Below are 19,854 nucleotides of genomic sequence, written 5' to 3' on the forward strand. Positions count from 1 at the left end.
AGCCCTCCCGCTGACAAAGGTAAGGATCCACTATGCCTCCATGGTCCTAGACCATAGGAGACGAGGCGTACAGGCGGCGACAAGAGGCAGTGGAGACCCTAGGTGTGCGCCTTGGGTCGCAGCCTCAGCACGAGCGAAGGTGTAACTAAAAGTATGATGTTTAACACTTGGTAATACTCCCTCCGTTTCTTTTTAGTCTGCATATAAGATTTTGTCAAAGTCAAACTTTGTAAAGTTTGACCAACTTTGTTGGAAAAAATATCAACATCTATAATACTAAAGTTATATGGTATGAAAGTTGATTTCATGATGCATCTAACAATATTGATTTCATATTGTGAATCTTCGTATTTTTTTCTATAAACTTCGTCAAAGTTGACAAAGTTTGACTTTGACCAAATCTTATATGCAGACTAAAAAAACCCGGAGGGAGTATTAAAATAGTATAACAGAAATAAAGGGGTTTGTGTCTTCAATGGGAAAATGGGGAAAATGTAAGTATGGTGAATAGAGAAGAACTTAATTGCTGCTATCATGGAATCATTTTTGTGTGTAGTTGTATTACAATGAGTATTTGATAAGTAAGTGTTTTGCATATTTGAGATCACCATATTTGATATTTTGAACAGTTCTGTCCAAACAACCCAATGGTGTGAGCTATGAATATCTATGCACTTCTTTGATCTCTTTGCTTCAACTTCCAAACACAACGACATAAATGCCAGCTTCGTCAGAGTGATCACTATCATATTCAACCATATGCAATTAAGGACACTCGATTTTATATCTATGCACTTCTTTAATCTCTTTGCTTCGGCTTTGTTGGGCCAAAGCTCGTTCTAGGACTTGGTTAATGCTTAAAACTCGTAGCCTTCTAACTTCTCTTTGATATGAGTTTTTAAACCATCAAGCACAAGATCCGCCGAATCTCTCTCGATTCTCCAAGCTATAGCACCCGTTTTTTGTATGTTGACGTAATCGGAGACTGATTCATCATGCTTTTGTCTAACTGATGTAAGATGGGATAACTTAAGCTCATTGTCACCACTATAAAAATGGTCATGGAATTTTTGTTCTAACTAAAACCATGTATGAATAGAATCAAGTGATAAAGCAGACAACCATGAGAATGCAATACCGGTCAAAAACAAGGGAAAATAACATACTCTCCACTCGTCTAGTGAACCGGCTTCACCCAATTGCGCCAAGTATTGGCTAACATGGTCCCATGTAGTTTTTGTTCTTTTTTTGGACTAGTAAGTATGCACGTGCAACACACGTCTCGACTAATATTACCATACATAAGAATTATAAAAAAAAATACTCCCTCCATTCACAAAAATAATATGTGTTTGAATATTTTAATATAGACTACATACGGACTAAAACAAGTGAACAAACACACTAAAACATGTCTATATACATCCAATTCACAAACATAGTTTCAAAACCATTATGTAAACAAAGAATAAAGAAAATAAACAGAAGAGGAATTGAACTTTCTCTGGGCCTTTGCCCTTTTATTCTCGTATCTATAAAGTTCACATGTAGTTCTAAATGGGGAAAAGACACAACAAATATGTCCTAAAAAAAGACCAGCTACTCTTCGAAGCGAGTTTCAAAAATAATTGACAACTCTGAAACTTTCAGCTAGAATACCGATTAATGGACAGATTATAGTGATCAAAAAATAAGATGCAAGTTCTAGGATAGGTGAAGAGCGGAAAGCAGGTATCTACCTCTCAGCATAAAACTCAGTCACAAATTTCTGTTTGTGTCAATCTGGTTTGGAACACCCTACTCTGAATTTCCATTAGAGCAAGAGCACAACTATGTTTTCACAAAAATCTTCTCAAGCTAAAATCTGCCCCTCAAAAAGTGGCAAGTAGCCAGTGGAAACACATATCATAGCTGATCAACAAACATGTTTGTCCATGAATACATTCAAGCATCAGTCCAATGACATATTGACAAAACATAGAATGACAAGACTGGTAAATGAATAGTCATCTCTCTTAGTTCCTTTCAGGCTCATCTGGTTTGACGGTGACAAATGAGCAGTTCATCAACATCAGTAATATCAAACCCATATCCATCTCATCGTCCATATGTATGAACAGGGAGCATGCCAACTTACCTCAGGGAGAGAAAAAATAAAGGACAATGATGCAAGTCGAGGGGAGGTTCTAGCTGATCCTGATGGAAATGGGCTTGATCTCCTTCAGTGCAGTGGAGATGGCAGTGCCAATCCAATCACGTGCATCATCCATATTGTACACCGATGCCTACATTTTATGCAATGAGATCATATCGTTGAAAAAAAAACCAAACAGACTGAAGAAAGAATACAATAAGGACATATTGTTTTTTAGGGAATATGACTAAAAGCACTGATTGACAAAAGGAAAAAAATAAAACAAGAGGGTCTGAAGACTGATATGTAACTAAAATCTCAGCACTAAAAGACTGAAGAATGATGCATTTGTTGAAAAAACACTTTTACATTCATTCAAGGAAGTGTTATGATATCTAGACACAACAGATGGATCTAGTAGGCACTGAGTTCTAGCAACAGATTGGCAAACATATTAAAGAAAGTATTGTGCTGAAGTGGATTTTTGGAGGCAACATGTGAACACTTATTTACTACTCCCTCCATTCCAAATTACTCATCGCAGAAATAGATGTATTTAGAACTAAAATACATCTAGATACATCCATACCTGCCACGAGTAATTCGGAACGGAGGGAGTAGGTTATAACTGTTTACATTTTCACATATAATATTCTATGCAGATCGAAGTCACCGTCACCGATCCGTGTAGATCGAGGTCATGTTCACCACCTGAACGACCCATCTATGAGCTGTGTGTTTGCATTGAATCGAGGCCGCACACCCCACCTGAACAACCCATGGTTGCTATTCATTTAGGTGATTTGTCTGCATAATTTTTTGTTTGTGTAGACCGTAACTTTTTGGTTGATTCATTCAACTTTATAGCTGCATAGATCAATGCACTCAGGGCACTAACAAATTTCTCCTCGATTGGAATGTTCAACCCATCCAAATAGAGAATGAAAAGCTTTGTAAGCATAAACTCAAACACTTGGTGGTCAGATTTTTTTTTTCAGTTTTGCTAAAGCACATCTAGATGTGCCGTAAGTATTGCACATCTAAGTCTTATATCATTGATCTTACGTTGAGATTCGTGTGAATATTTTCTTTTTCTTTTTTCTTTTCCTCTTCATACTTGATTCACTCACTTAGATGTGTAATAAGTAGGGCACATCTAGATGTGCCTTAGACATTCCCAATTTTTTTTGTGGATTATTCTATTTGTGCAAGATCTGAGGCATGAATCAACAAAAAGAATGCCTATGCGCCAATGGAAGGATCCCAGTTCATTCCACAGGATGGTATAGTGGGCCAGAAAATTTATTAATCCTCTATCTGCTTCAAAGGAAAAAAAGAATGAAGCTACTAACCTTTCTCTGGCCAGCGGGCTGAGGGCATGGGACGGTGTTGTGCATGTCAGCGGCGGAGGAAAGAGGAGTTGGCATTAGGGAGCACGCCAACAGCAGGGAGGCCCATGCCGCGGCACGCCGGAAGCAGGAGGGACGCGCCTCCTTCACGCATGCACCCTCTACCCTGCAGTCCCCATGGCAGGGCCGGCTCCCGCAGGTTCACCGCCGCGCCCCGCACCCAGCGCCGCGTCCCTGGCTGCCCGTTGCGTCCCCTGCTGTTGTCGATGGTCGAGGGGTGAGGGACGCCGCCACCAACGACGGAGGCCGAGCCAGCTGCGTCCCGCGCCGCCGCCGCTGCTCGATGGAGGAGAGGGATCACGCCGCCCGTCGACATAGACCGAGGCCGCTGCACCCCGCTCCGCTGCCGCTGCTCGAGGGAGGAGGGTCGTGAGCCGCCGGGCATGTGGGTTATATTTTAGCGAGGGGTGGCGGCGATAGGTGCGATGAGGCAGGGGCGAGAAGAGATGAGATCGCGGAGAAGAAAAGAGATGCGAACGCGGATTTCACGCTGCGAGAGACAACAATCGGCGATGTAGATGGCGATCGTGCGATGGAGCGGTGTCAGCGTGCAGGGAGCCGATTTCCTTCAGTTTCCTTAGCGATCATAATCCCGTGATTGTAGGGGACAACGGGCACTGGCAGGTAGAATATTCCTTCGCTGGTGGAGTACGGTCAGTCATTGAAAATTGTTAAGTCCACCCCATAAAGCTATTAGATCATTAATGGCTGTCGGATTGAAATTTGTGGGATTAATCATGCGGTGTCGATCGATCGTGTGGTTTTGTGGGACAATTTGTTGGGTGCATGTAAGAAAGTTCTTGTTTGATTGTTTAATAGTAGTGGAGATGGAGAGGAGAAACGACAGGAGCACTGCCTTTTTCTTATAGAAGGGATGGAGAAAAAACACAATTGCAAAGGGGCGACCGTTTCTAGGGAACATTGTAGGAACCGCTAAAAAGACTGATCTAAAAACTAGTTTAGCCAATACCGGCATTTGGCAAGCTTCCTACAAATGCCAATTCATGCTGGTTAATTGCGTCTAGGGCTAGTGCCGCAACCTCGCGGTGCGTCAGTCGTTGTCCAGTGAAAACACGCCTCCTTCCAGATTGACCATAATGTGTAGATGATTCTCCCGCCGCGCCTCCTGCGCACCTGCTTGGACTGTGATGTTAGCGTCGTGTCCCACTACTCGGACACGTTTCCTAGCTCCAGGAGGAAGCCCGAGATTGGTACGCCCTCGTTTGTCCATGTTCACCTGGTTTCAGACCGCGACCGTGAAGGGACAATCCTTGCATGGGTGAGTTGATGTTTCTGGTTGTTGGAGGCATAGCGGGCACCTGGGGTCATGAGGCCACCCCCTCACAGCCAACATATCCGCGGTGAGGATTTTCCGTGCAGAGCGAGCCAGGTGAAGAATTTGCACTTGGGCTCAGTCTTTGCGGACCAGACCTTGGCCGTGTTGAAACATGTGTAGGAGCCGAAGAATTGCGCGCCGTAGGCCGAAGCAACAGAGTATGACCAAAGGTTGTTAAGTTCTAGTGAATGCAGTCCTCTTGGGCATGCAGAAGGGTTGTCTGATTGATACACTCAGAGAGAGTCACAAATTCTCCCAGTTGCTGCATGGCCTGAAGTTTGACCACCGCCCTGGTCCTGTTCTCGTTCGTGAGTTCATTGTGCACCGTTCTATTCTTTCTGGAGGTTATCTTGTAAAGCTCTGGGCTAGAAGCTTGAGGAGGCGGCTTCAAGTCCAATTGTCATGCCAGAAGAGGGCCTTTTTCCCATTGCCCAACGTAATTGAGGTGCACGCGCGAAAGAGGTTTAGGTCTGCTTGGTTGCATGGTAACTCAGATACCCGTCCATGGCCTCTCTGGATCAGTCCATTGTAGCCACGACCACCGAAGATGCAGGGAGCGGCCGAATATCTCCAGGTCCATGATCCCTAGGCCGCCCAAATGCTTCGGGCGGCAGACGGTCTTCCAATTAACAAGGTAGTGACCACCCGAGGTCTGAGATTGGTCTTCTTTTTGCGAGATGAAGGCTCGAATTATTTTGTCGATCTTTCTTAGGGTCATGTTGTAGGGTGGAGAGCCTAAGTGGATATCTTTCACGAATTGGAGGGGGATCCATGAAGAACGCGAAGAACACGAAGAACAAGAGGGGAAATCACAAGGGGAACACTCAAGAACAAGTCCAATCACACATCCACTAGACCAACAAACACATAGGATTCACAAGGTACAAGAACAATCAAAGGGAAATAAGATACATGGTAAAGTTCATCTCAAATCCAAAGGAGATGAGGTCTTGATGATCTAGATAGATCCTTCCCACAAGGAGGTCTTGAATCCCTAGGGATCTTCTGTAATGGAGGCCTTGAACTCCAATGGAGTCTTCTCTCTCAAGAGGAATCCCACAAGGGGAGATACATGAGCTAAGCTCTAATGTCTAGATCTATTCTTAGAGTCCCTAAAATGAACGAGAAGGAGGCAAGGAAGGGGCAAGTGAGGGCGAAAAGGTAAAGTTACATGGGCCTTACCCAAATTCGGTCTGCAGATGCACTACCGGACAGTCCGGTACGGGGGGCCGGACAGTCCAGTGAAAATAGAAACTTTTGGGCGTCTAGAAATTCTACTACCGGACTATCCGCTTGGGGGACCGGACTGTCCGGTAGCGCAATTTCTGCACAAACCAAAACTGCTCTCTGGATGGACCGGACTGCCCGGTTGGGTGACCGGACAGTTCGGTAGTGCAAATTTTGCACCGTCTTCTTCCATCATCGCTTCCAAGCTTCCCTCTCAGACGGTGTAGGCGTATAGTTGTGCTTGCACTCCTCCTCATCATCCGTGGTGCTCCGATGATACCTATGCATGCACATGAGAGGACTAGGGGTGGAAACGGATCGGATGCGGATCGGATAGTGCTCTTACCACTTCCGTTTTCATATTTTCAAAACGAATAGAAATACGGATACGAATGTTATCGGACACGGATGCGGCTCGGATGTTATTCGAATACGGATACGTATCGGATGTTTTCTTGATTCGAAACGGATACGAATAATAGCAACATACTGCTTAAGTATATCAGTTAATAGCTATGTGACATGAAATAATCAAATTGTGACATACAATAAGTCAATGATAAATAGTTTTATGAATAAATACTATTGTAACGCATAATAATTTTTAAGTTTAATCATACAGAGAGTAAAATTTGACCAGTTATTTGGCCTTTAATATGGATAATTGGAATATTGGGGCTACAACTTTGAAAATTACCTCACATAATCTTATTCGGATGCGGATATATCCACTTCCATATCCATATTTGTGTCGAAATCTCATGCCATATTTTATTTTTTATTTGTTCAAAACATTCGGATACGGATAATTTTCATTTCCATTTTGGTTCGGATGCGGATGTGTCGGATACGAATAGGCATTTTCTCGAATACGAATATCGGATATTTCGGATTATCCGCTACCACTTTCCACCCCTAGAGAGGAGTGTCAAGTAGTATACCATCCTCGATGGGGTCAAGTGAACACGTGTAAAGGAGATGATTCACCTTTGTGTATGTGAAGTAGATGTCGCACATGTCACTCCCCAAATAGACTCTTGACATGGTGATGTCTGTACGATGCTCCGCATCATCCCCTTCCCCTTGGGAAAGATCCGACATTAGATCGAAAACCAAATCACCATGGGAAAGAGATGGCCTCTGTCGGTGTAAAAACCGGCGGATCTCGGGTAGGGGGTCCCGAACTGTGCGTCTAAGGCGGATGGTAACAGGAGGCATGGGACACGATGTTTTACCCAAGTTCGAGCCCTCTTGATGGAGGTAAAACCCTACGTCCTGCTTGATTATTCTTGATAACATGAGTAGTACAAGAGTTGATCTACCACGAGATCGGAGAGGCTAAACCCTAGAAGCTAGCCTATGGTATGATTGTATGTTGTCCTACGGACTAAAACCCCTCTGGTTTATATAGACACTGGAGTGGGCTAGGGTTACACAAGGTCGGTTACAAAGAAGGAGATATACATATCCGTATTGCCTAGCTTGCCTTCCACGCCAAGTAGAGCCCCATTCGGACACGGGACGAAGTCTTCAATCCTGTATCTTCATAGTCCAACAGTCCGGCCAAAGGATATAGTCCGGCTGTCCGGAGACCCCCTAATCCAGGACTGCCTCAGTAGCCCCTGAACCAGGCTTCAATGACGATGAGTCCGGCGCGCAGTGTTTGTCTTCGGCATTGCAAGGCGGGTTCCTCCTCCGAATACACCACGGAAGAATTTGAATATAAGGATAGTGTCCGACCCTGCAAAACAAGTTTCCACATACCACCGTAGAGAGAATAATATTTCCACAAATCTGATCTGCTGACACGTTTTGGCAGCATGACAACATGCCCTGGCCCGGTAATTATTCGAACCGTTTTTCCTTAACCAGCCCCGCACATAACGCGAGGCGGTTTCCTGACATGTCTTGTCAAAGCAGAGATCATGTCCCCCTTATTACGGGATTCTCATCAATACGGACGTGGGTAACCCAACCGCGCCATCAATTATGGCGCTTGGGGGATAAGCGAGTTTTACAAGGCAAGTGGGGGCGCACAATTTAGTCTGCCCTTATAAAGGGATAAGATCTCACCTATTTCTACCCACGCCTTCTTCCTCCTTGCTCATCCATTCTCGCGCACTCGAGCTCCAGCGCCCAAGTCCGCATCCTCCTCCTCAACTCTCTCCAAAGCATGTCCGGAGCGGGAGGCAAGTGGATGGCCTCCTCCGTCATGGAGGGGCACATCAAAAAGTTGCATGGAGCCGGATACTTAGCCGCGGACATCGCGCACCGGCTGCCAGCCGCGGGGCAGGTCATCCCTACCCCAGAACCTCACAAGAGGGTGGTCTTCCTCCCCCACTTCGTCCGCGGACTGGGGTTTCCCCTTCATCCATTTGTCCGCAGCCTCATGTTCTATTATGGGCTGGAATTTCATGATCTGGCCCCGAACTTCATCCTCAACATCCCGGCGTTCATCGTCGTGTGCGAGGCCTTCCTCCGCATCCGGCCCCACTTCGGCCTATGGCTAAAGACCTTCAATATCAAGCCGAAGGTGGTGGGAAGCCAACAAGCGGAATGCGGCGGAGCCATGGTGGGCAAAATGCCCAACGTTGCATGGCTCGAGGGCTCCTTTGTGGAGACCGTAAAGGGGTGGCAATCGAGGTGGTTCTACATCACCGAGCCACGTGACACCAACTGGGTGGCGGCCCCCGAGTTTCGATCCAGAATCCCCATGCGGCTCACTTCCTGGAAGGAGAAGGGCCAATCCTGGGGTTCATCAGTGGAGCTGGACGGACTCCAGAAGTGTATTCGGAACATGACAAGCAAGAAACTTAAGCTTGTCAACATAGTCCAGGTCATGCTCTTCCGCCGGATCCTCCCGTGTGAACAACGGGATTTCAACTTATGGGAGTTCGACCCGGCCTGGCACCAGACTCTAAGCGAGCTCTTCGACACGACGCACAAAGACGTCTGGAGGGTGCTGTTCAAGGGCGCCGAGGTCCCTCCCTCTTATGGGAGTTCGACACGACGCACAAAGACGTCTGAGCTCCCATGCCTTTGACAGGACTAGGTGGAGGCATCGGAGTAGATTGACTGTCCGACCACTCTGCCCGAAGACACTGCGGACGCTCTCCTGACGGAGATGCTGACTCCGGCTCCTTATAAGGTGCCGGAGAAGACCAAGAAGAAGGCCAAGGGAACCCGAAAGAGTTCCCGGCGCCAGGTGGTATCGGACTCATCGTCCGATAACTCCGCGACGCACTCCTCCCATGAAGACGAGGACGAAGATGAAGATGCTCCCCCTCCAACCGGGGGAGACAAGAAAAGGAAGGCCGCCCCAACCAGGGAGGCCGAAGAGTCCAAGAAAGGAAGGACTCTCCTTCCGGACTGCTCCACCACCGCCACCGAAGGCGAAGAGGAGTGGCTGCTCAGGGCCAAGCCCCTGGCAAAGTTGTAAGTATTCGAATACTAGAGTAACTCATAGCATACCTTTGTCACACTGCTTCTCCTGACGCCTAATATGATTATGTAGACCGCCCCAAGCCCTTATCGACGTATCCTCGTCGGATGGCTCCTTGGATTCGTCGGATATGGATAGCGATCCACTTCCGACCGCCTCCTCCCCTTGCCCTACGGACAATGCCGAGGTATTGTATCAAGGGGCACCAAGCCGGGGGGAGACAGTCCCGGAGGTGCCTCAAGGCGACCTTCCGGACTCCAGGAGCAAAGGGGGCAAGGCTCCCAGGGGCTCCAAGTTCGGCTCTCAGCCGAACACCGCATCGGAACCTCCAGTGGTTCCGGACTTGGGCAGGCAGCCCCCTTCCAAGAGGGGTAAGACGCCCGTGCCGGTGACCTCTGTCCATCCAAAGGCACCGGATAACCTGCTGGGAGCGCTTCGCGGTGCTTCCATCGACGAAGAGCACCACACTATTATGAGTGCGGTGATCGAGAAGGTTCAGTCCGCCAAGAGCGGACTGACTGAAGCCTGTGCCAGCCTTGTAACAGGCTTTGAGGTAAGTATTTAAAATATAGGAGAAATATTACCGCATAGACAGTAGCCCCTGATGCTCTGTTTGGTGTTCACAAAGAAAACCTGAATAGAGGATCAAATAATATCTGCAGGAGTCTACTATAAGTATGTCCATATGCGTATGCAGGCTTCGCTGCTGACCTCTGCCGCACTGACTGCGGGGGTCGTTGCACTGAAGCAGGACCTCGAGGGGTCCGACAAAGAGCTCGGCCTTGCCAAGAGGCAGCTCGAGGCGAACAAAGGTGAGTAATACCTTGTCTATATATATATACAAAAAAAGATGCGATTGCAAAATGATAGGATCATGGATCATCATGAATTTGCCAGGGGCCACGACCGAAGTGGCGACCCTGAAGCAAGCACTGTCCGAGGCCGAGAACAAAGCGGCCCAGGAGCGCACCGAGCGGGAAAAGCAAGAGGCACGGGTGGGAGAGGTGCAGCGAGAGCTCCCAGCTCTCGTGACGAAGCACGATGCGTTGGAGCTTGACTCGAAGATGCGAGAGTCTGAGCTTGCCGCGGCCCATGAGAGAGCAAAGAGTGCCAAGGCTGAAGCCCAAAAGGCCCTCCAGGAGATTGCGGTGATGAGGAAGATAGCGGCGGGTAAGGCATTCAATATGCAAAGCAAGCATGTGAAAGTAAATTACTTGTTACTTACCCGAGTCCGGAGCTCTCCAGGAGCATTCGCAGATTTGCCCCGCAGCGTGTCGGATGCCGTAAAGTTTTACCAGGCCGAGGAGGGAAACTCGACGGAGAAGCTGTTCTGGTCTCAGTATACTGGGACCAAACACCCGATGCCGATGAGCGACGAGCTCAAGCAACTGGTCGAGCTGCACAAGGCGGCCGAACGGGCCATGAAGGGCTTTATAGTCCAGATGTGGCCTGGCGACGCCCTTCCCAATAGCTACTTCGGCCTGGTGAGGCGGCTTGTGGATGCCTGCCCACGGCTGGAAGTCATCAAGTGGTCCGTCTGCAGCAAAGGTGCACGCCGGGCTTTTGCCCGTGCGAAGGTGCACTGGGCCAAGCTGGACGCCGTGAAGCTGGTGAAGGAGGGGCTGCCGCAGGGCAAGGAGCATCGCCACCCCGAGATGTATTATGAGGGTGTCCTGAAGGGTGCCCGTCTTGTAGCGGACGAGTGTGCGAAAGATGTAATATTTGAATAAACTTGCTCGTGTGATCCTGTATTATGAAAACTTGTTCATATGCGCTATGCAACACTTGTTTGAATTTAAAATATTACCTTCTGTTCGGCTGTTTATCAAATCTGAGAGATGGCTAGTCGTCGGCTTCTGCTCCCATGCCACGAGTGCTGGGGTGTTCGGGATAAACCTGAGCACTCTTGTTCCCATTTTTGGGTCCTTCGAGGGAGGTGCTCAGCACAACGAACAAGGCAATCGGACTATAATGCTTTATCACTCTCACTTACCAATAGAATTCTATAATTTTAAATTTTGGCGAAGCCCCTAGTATTCGGAAGGGGAATTCGGGGCGCTATACACGCCTTAAGCCAAACAAAGCCGACTCATCGCTCTAAGTGGCATAAGTCTTTAGGGACTCAAAACCTCTCGAACAGCGACCAGTCTCTCGCCTTATCATGACAGTCAGTTTTAGCTTTCTCTACTGAGGTGCTTAGCCCACAAAACCGGGGCACAATCGCAGTAGTTCTTCCAGTGCTACCTTAGCCGATGTAGCGGAACGTAAGGTACCAAAACATGGGAGCCGGGCAAACTCAACTATTGACCCAAGACATGATTCAGAGCTGATGCATATAATGCTATAAGTTCGGGGTGTCGTACTATCAAAAGTGTTCTGACTTCTCACGCCGTATTATGGGGTATGCTTAAGCCCCTAGCGTATTGACCGTACCAGAGTGTATGGGTGCTGGATATCATGAATGAACATATATATATATATATATAAGAATGCAATAATAGTCTTAGTGCTATGCATTGTTTATTCAAAAAGGTGCGTTAAAGAAGAATGATACAAGTAGTGCGATAAGCAAGAAGTAGGACTATTTGACATGTCCCCTCCAAGGGCAAGCTGAGGAATGGTATTAAAGCAAGTATTTCACTCGTTATCGTAATCCACCTGGGAGTTCCGTGGTGCGACATAGCTTTCTGCCTCCTTGGTTGCTGCATCATGTGTCCGCAATCATGCTGCCGGACAGGGTTTCCAGAGATTAAAGTCCTGAAAGAGAAAAATAACAAAGCGGGAAGCCCCTGGTGCGGTTGTGTCACACCCCTAGTTCTGGCATGACCTAGGCTAGCCTTCTTGTGAGCATCATCTTTAATTTTCATCTAAATTTGAAATGGGGATTTGTGAAACCCTCAGAAATCATTTCTGGAAATAACCCAGAAAAAAATTACTCCAAAAAGGTCCAAGAAAATGCTCATGTTGCTCTCTGAAAATATTGGACAGAGATGAAAATCAAACCAATATTTTTAAGAGCTCATAAGTATTTATTTTGGGCATTTGGAATTAATCCAGTAATTAATTGCTTTGGATATATATTGCTATATATATAATATATGTCCAAAAATTCTGAATTTTGCTGAGGGGCTTTGGAATAACCCCTTAGGTCCCCGCAAAAATTTTACAGAAGAAAACAAAATGATTTAGTATTATTACTATGTCAAAACAAATGTTAGAAAATAGAAAAGAAAACAAAAAAGGAAAAACGCTTACCTGCACTTACCTCCCTGTGCAGCCCGGCCTGGCCCAGCGGCCCAGCAGGCCGGCCCAGCCAACTGGCCGCGCCAGTCGTCTCCTAGCTCGCGCCAGGAGGACGAGCGCGTGGCTAGCGCGCGCGCACGTGCCCCGGCCACCTCCTGCCTGCCTGCCTGCATGGACGCTGCAGAAGAGCTCACCGCAGACATCTGGATCGAGCCGACGCCTCTCACTCTCCCCTCGCCCTCTCCCTCGCTCTCTCGCGTGAATGGCCGAGCGCTGCCGTCGCCGCAGTTCACCGTAGCCGCATCCACCGCCTCCCCCTCGCCCTCTCTTCGTGTCTGCAAGCTCCGCCACATCTCCGTCTACCTCCCCGTCGAGCCACGCGCCTCGGGAGGCCCTGGAGCGCCTCCATCGCCGTCGTCATCATCTTCGGCCGCCGTGGATCCCCATCGCCGCACCGTCGACCTCAGCGCGTCCCCGAGCTCGCCGTCAAGCCCACCGGGATCGTTGTGAGCTCCTGCTCCTTCTCCCTCTCTCCGTTTAGCCGTTCGCGCGCCGTAGCCCCGTCCACCACCACGGCCGTAGCTCTTCACCGCCGTTCATGTCGCCGCCGTTCATGTCGCCGCCGTGGCCACTGTCACCTAGGGCCACGACCGAGCACACCACCGTGCTCAGTGCAACGCCAGGAGGCCATCGAGGCACTCCGTAGCCCCTGCCGTGCCCCGTAGCTCGATTCCGCTCGAACCCGCACACCGGCCGCCGCCTTGAGCTCCGCTCCGGCGAGCTCCGGCCACCCCGCGTCCTTCTGTCGCCTCCACTAGATGCGCGCGAGCACCAGCTCCTCGGAGATGGTCTCCACGGCCCATTTGGTCACCGGAGGACCAAATCCGAGGCCCTCCGCCGCGTGTGGCCTCGCCGGCGTCGAGTCGCCGGCGGGTTTGACCCCGCTGACCGGGGTTTGACCTTCCCCCTTGTGTCACTGACACGTGGGCCACCCTCCCCCTTGACATTTTAGTTAGTATTACTTTAACACTAATTAACCTAGGTTAGTTAGCTAGTTAGTCGCTGACCAGTGGGCCCAACGCCCACTAATCCTAATTAGACTAAATAAACCCCCTGTTAACTAACTGAGTCACTGACGTGTGGACCCCACACGTCAGGTTTGACTTGGTCAGCGCCATTGACCTGCTGACGTAAGCATGACGTTGTGCTGACGCAATATATCATTTTCTGGTTTTAAATTAAATCGGGAAATTCCAGAAAATTAGCTAAACTTCAAAAATTCATAGAAATTCAACCGTAGCTCAGATTGAAATAATTTATATATGAAAAATTATCAGAAAAATTCAATCTATCCATCTGTACCATTTTCATGCATGACAAACCAACCTAAACCTGCTGTATAGGTGAAAACATATAAATGGCATATATAAGAGCTTAATTTGGAGTTGCATTTGAACCCTTGGTTCTAATGGACTTCATTCAAATTGAATACTAGTTGCATTAGCTCAAACAACATCACATATTAATGCCATGTTCATGCATCATGTTGTTGCATATGCTTGTGTTTTGATTGCCGACACCGTTCCTTCTCGATAGGTCCTGCTCCGGAGACCGATCCAGAGTACATGTCAGAGGAGCAGTGCCCCCTGTTGATCTACCAGGCAAGCAAACCCCCTTGTTCATTCCGATACAATCCTGCTCTCTCGCTCCTGCTCTCATTTATTGCGTTAGGACAACAATGATTCAACTGCTACTTTATGCTGCGGTAGTTGAACCCATTCCTCTGCATGACCTGTCATTGCCACAGTAAATAGTTAAAACCCACTAGCATGTGTAGGAGTTGATTGAGCCATGTTGTGTTCCTACCATGCATTGCCTGCTATTGCTTAGAGTATGTCAGGTCTGATTCATTGGGAATGAATTGGAGTACAATGCTATGTTCTGATGCTGAGAGTTAAGTGTGTGAACACGATTTGGTAAAGGTAGCGGTGAGAGGCCATGTAGGAGTACATGGTGGGTTGTCTCACTGGAACCGTCCTTAAGCACTAAGTTCTGTGTATGTTGTCCAATGACTAGCTACTACCACACATTGGGTTCCGGTAACTCGACCCCTCTCGACTTATTAACCAACTTGAGCGAAACCCCGGCCGGATCTCCTTGCGGATGGAACCCGAATAGGCGATAAACCTGGACTAGAGTCTTGTGTGGTTAGTCAGGTCGTGGCCGACACCCTCGAAGGCTTCCGCTTGAAGGTTGCCGAGATACATGACGTGTATATGGTGATAAGTGGTGAGAGCGTGTGTGAAGAAGTACACCCCTGCAGGGTTATCATGATCTATTCGAATAGCCGTGTCATCGGTTATGGACTTCTTGGATGCTTACGTGGTACATAGACAACTTAAAGTGGATACTCTAGAAATGCTCAAGACAAGTGTGAGTGCTATGGATGGTCTTCTCGTAGAGAGACGGGGATGAATCCATAGTAGTGTATTGATGAGGTGATTAGTGGACTCGTGTGCGCTGCCTCATCTCAAAGAAGTTTCTCGTAGTCGTAGAACATGATAGCCACTGAGTCAAAGCTGGCTTGCTGCAACTAAACCCCACATTACCTTCTTGATACAAATGCATGTATGATAGGATCTGATGTAAGTCTTGCTGAGTACCTTTGTACTCACGTTTGCTTTATTTATGTTTTGTAGGTGAGACATCTGTCTCACTAGTAGTACCGCTTGGACTTCGACGAGTAGCTTGTTACCTCAGCTACGATCTTGTACCCTTGGGAGGGACTTGTAGATAGTCAGGCTTCTTAGCCTTTTTCTTCTGTAGTTGTCTGTACTCAGACATGTAATGCTTCCATTGCTTGTATGCTCTGAATGATGGGTCATGAGACTTCTGTCTGTATTAATGCTATGTGGCTCTTCTGGGCCTTTATCTATATGAGTTTGAGTTATGTTGTGATGCCATGTTGTACAACACATACTTGCATGTTATGCGTACGTGTGACATGTATTGCTATGTGTGGGATCCGACAACCTAGTTGTTTATCCTTGGTAGCCTCTCTTATGGGGAAATGTAGTCTAGTGATTCCACCGAGCCATGGTAGTCCGCTACAGCCCGGTTTACCCGGAGTCCTGCTAGGCCAGCACTACTGCTCCGGAACACTTAGACTGGCCAGCATGTGATTCACTTCGTTCTTGTGTCTGTCCCTTCGGGGAAATGCCACACGATGACATCCCGAGTCCTGCCTAGCCTGCTACAGCCCGGTTCACCGGAGTCCTATTAGCCCAGTGCTACAGCCCGGATTCGCACGCTGCTGACCGACATGCTCGATGTTGATTCATGTATGCCTGTCCCCGTAAGTTAGTGCCACTTTGGGTTCACGACTAGTCATGCCGGCCTGGGTTCTCTGTCATATGGATGCTAGCGACACTATCATATACGTGAGCCAAAAGGCGCAAACGGTTTCGGGCCATGGTAAGGTGACACCCATGGGAATACCGTGTGTGAGGCCGCAAAGTGATATGAGGTGTTACCGGCTAGATCTATGTGACTTGGAATCGGGGTCCTAACAGGTTGAGCCGCGTCTTGGGGCGTGCCGTAGTCGTGCCCCCCTCCCCACATGTGCCCATGGTATTTTTAATGCGTAATTATGTACGCGTGGCACGGATTTCGCCGTTTGGCTGGGACCGGGGTGGAGGCCGCATTGCTATGCAAGCTCGAAACATGCCAGGCGGTCTTGTTGCCGATTACTCCGGGCGCGCTTGAAGGTGTCCGGGTCCTTAATCGCCGAACTAGTGGATTGCCTTAAGAGGCTGCTTTGCATTTTTGCTGCGAGGGCCGCAGTGTGCTCCTCCGTGCAGAGGGAGCGCTCTGTGTTTCCATTAACTGTGATGACCCCCCAAGGTGCTGGCATCTTGAGCTTGAGGTATGCATAATGCGGTACTGCATTGAATCTCGCAAATGTGGTTCGCCCGAGCAGTGCATGATAGACACCACGGAACGGGACTATATCGAAGATTAACTCTTCGCTTTGGAAGTTATCCGGGGATCCAAAGACCACTTCCAGTGTGACTGAGCCTGTGCAATGGGCCTGTACACCTGGTATGACGCCTTTGAAGGTCGTTTTTGTGGGTTTGATCCTTGAGGGGTCTATACCCATTTTGTGCACTGTGTCCTGGTAAAGCAGGTTCAGGCTGCCGCCGCCATCCATAAGGACTCGAGTGAGGTGAAATCCGTCAATGATTGGGTCTAGGACCAGTGCGGCGAATCCGCCATGACGGATACTAGTGGGGTGGTCCCTGCGATCGAATGTGATCGGACAAGAGGACCATGGCTTGAACTTTGGGGCGACTGGCTCCAACGCATATACGTCCCTTAGCGCACGCTTCCGCTCCCTCTTGGGGATGTGGGTTGCATATATCATGTTCACCGTCCGCACTTGGGGGGGGGGGACCTCTTCTGTCCTCTGGTGTTCGGCTGCCGGGGCTCCTCCTCGTCATCTCTATGTGACCCCTTATATTTGTTTTCGGCATTTAACTAGCCGGCCTGCTTGAACACCCAACAATCCCTGTTGGTGTGGTTGGCTGGCTTGTCAGGGGTGCCGTGTATTTGACACGAGTGGTCGAGTATACGGTCCAAACTGGACGGGCCCGGAGTGCTTCTTTTGAATGGCTTTTTCTGCTGACCGGGTTTAGAGACTTTGAATCCGGCATTGACTGTCGTATCCTCGGTATTGTCGCTGTTAATGCGGCGCTTGTGTTTGTTGCGACGTGACCTGCCATTGCCATCCTTGGTATCCGAAGTACCATGGTTCTTTGATATGTTATTGCTGCGAGCCAGCCAGCTGTCTTCTCCTGCGCAAAAGCGGGTCATGAGTGTCGTGAGGGCTGCCATGGTTTTTGGCTTTTCCTGGCCAAGGTGCCGGGCGAGCCACTCGTCGCGGATGTTGTGCTTAAAAGCTGCTAGGGCCTCTACATCCGGACAGTCGACGATTTGATTTTTCTTTGTTAGGAACCGTGTCCAGAATTGCCTGGCCGATTCCTCTGGCTGCTGAATTATGTGGCTCAGGTCATCGGCATCCGGTGGTCGCACATAAGTGCCCTGGAAGTTGTCGAGGAACGCGGCTTCCAGATCTTCCCAATAGCCAATGGATTCTGCCGGCAGGCTGTTGAGCCAATGCCGAGCTGGTCCTTTGAGCTTGAGTGGGAGGTATTTGATGGCGTGTAGATCATCACCACGGGCCATGTGGATGTGCAGGAGGAAGTCCTCGATCCATACCGCAGGATCTGTTGTGCCGTCGTATGATTCGATATCTACGGGTTTGAAACCCTCTGGGATTTGGTGATCCATTACTTCGTCTATGAAGCATAGGGGGTGTGCGGCGCCTTTGTACTGGGCTATATCGCGACACAGTTCAAATGAGTCTTGCCTGCTGTGTTCGGCCCGGCCGGATTTACTTTTGCTATATCTGGCATGACGGTTGTCGTCTCGCATAGTGGCGCGCCCTCGTGATCCGTAGATTGATCTTGCATGTTTTGCTTTGTCCTCCAATATGTCTCGCAGGTCTAGCATGTTTCCCCGTGCCTTGTCATTTTTATTTGAGTGGCGTCGGGGTGCGGGCTGAGTTTTTGGCTGAAATGCCTCTTTGTCGCGGCCACGAGGTGGCCGGTCAGCCGCATCGTATGCTGGAGATGTAGGTTTGAGTGCTTCCTCCTCCAGTCGGGGTAGCAAACTACGCTTTGGGTAACTCTTGGAGGGGCGTTCGAGTTTATATTCCTCGGCCGCAAGGACTTCAGTCCATCTGTCAGCTAGCAAATCTTGATTAGCTTGAAGCTGCTGTTGCTTTTTCTTAAGGCTGTTTGTCGTGGCTATAAGCCGGTGCTTGAAGCGCTCTTGTTTGATGGGATCCTCAGGCACGACGAATTATTCATCGTCGAGGCTTGCCTCGTCTTCGGAGTGAGGCATGTAATTATCATCCTCCGCCTCTCCATCTTCCGCTCTCTCTGGAGGGCTGGCTTCTCCATCCTCCTGCCCTAAATCTTGCTGGAGGGGATTGTTGTCGTCTTCAACACTGTCTGGAGTGCTATTATCTCCTGTGCCGGGGTCACCGCTTTTGCTTTGGCGAGACTTAGAGCGGCTCCACTGACGCCGACGCTTGGGTTGCTTCTTGGAGGGGTCATCCTCCGCTGTCTCGTCGCCATTGCCTTCTTTGGGTGTGTCCACCATGTATATGTCATATGATGAGGTGGCTGTCCAGTGCCCTGTGGGCAGTGGTTCCTCTTCATCTCCCGCATCGTCATCCATACCATCGATGTCTTCGGAGTCGAAGTCGAGCATGTCGGTTAAGTCGTCGATAGTGGCTATTAAGTGGGTGGTGGGTGGGTGGCGAATTTCTTCGTCATCCGCATCCCAATCCCGCCGGACATAGTTCGGCCAGGGTTCTCCTGACAAGGAGAGAGACCTTAATGAGTTCAGTATGACGCCGAAGGGCGAGTGCTAAAAAATATCCGCGGAGGTAAACTCCATGATCAGCACCCAATCGGATTTGATAGGCACGGGCGCAGGCGGTTCGGAGTCCGTGGCCGAAGAAGGATCCGGCAGTTTGGCAACATGGCTCTCGTGAAGGGTAAGGTCGATATTCGGCTCGATCGCCACTGAGGATACGGCCTCCGTGGCGGGGTCTATCCACCCGTCCATGGATGGCGCAACTGGTTCTGAATTGAGGGTCGGAGCGGTTGCCGGTGCGATCTCCTGAACACTATCCGATGGTAGAGCTAAATCGTACCCATCGTGATCGTGTGGCGCACAAGGCAGGGGCTCGAATCCGTCGAAGATCAAGTCTCTGCAGATGTCGGCCGTGTAGTTTAAGCTTCCAAACCTGACCTGATGACCAGGGGCGTAACTCTCGATCTGCTCCAGATGGCCAAGCGAGTTGGCCCGTAGTGCGAAGCCGCCGAATACAAAGATCAGTCCGGGGAGAAAAGTCTCACCCTAGACTGCATCGCTATCGATGATCGAAGGAGCCATCAAGCCTAACGGCGACGACACAGAATAACTCTCAATG

This window comes from Triticum urartu, chromosome 7A (assembly GCF_056163025.1).
Source record: "Triticum urartu cultivar PI428250 chromosome 7A, HENAU_Tu73, whole genome shotgun sequence".
NCBI classification, from domain to species: domain Eukaryota; kingdom Viridiplantae; phylum Streptophyta; class Magnoliopsida; order Poales; family Poaceae; genus Triticum; species Triticum urartu.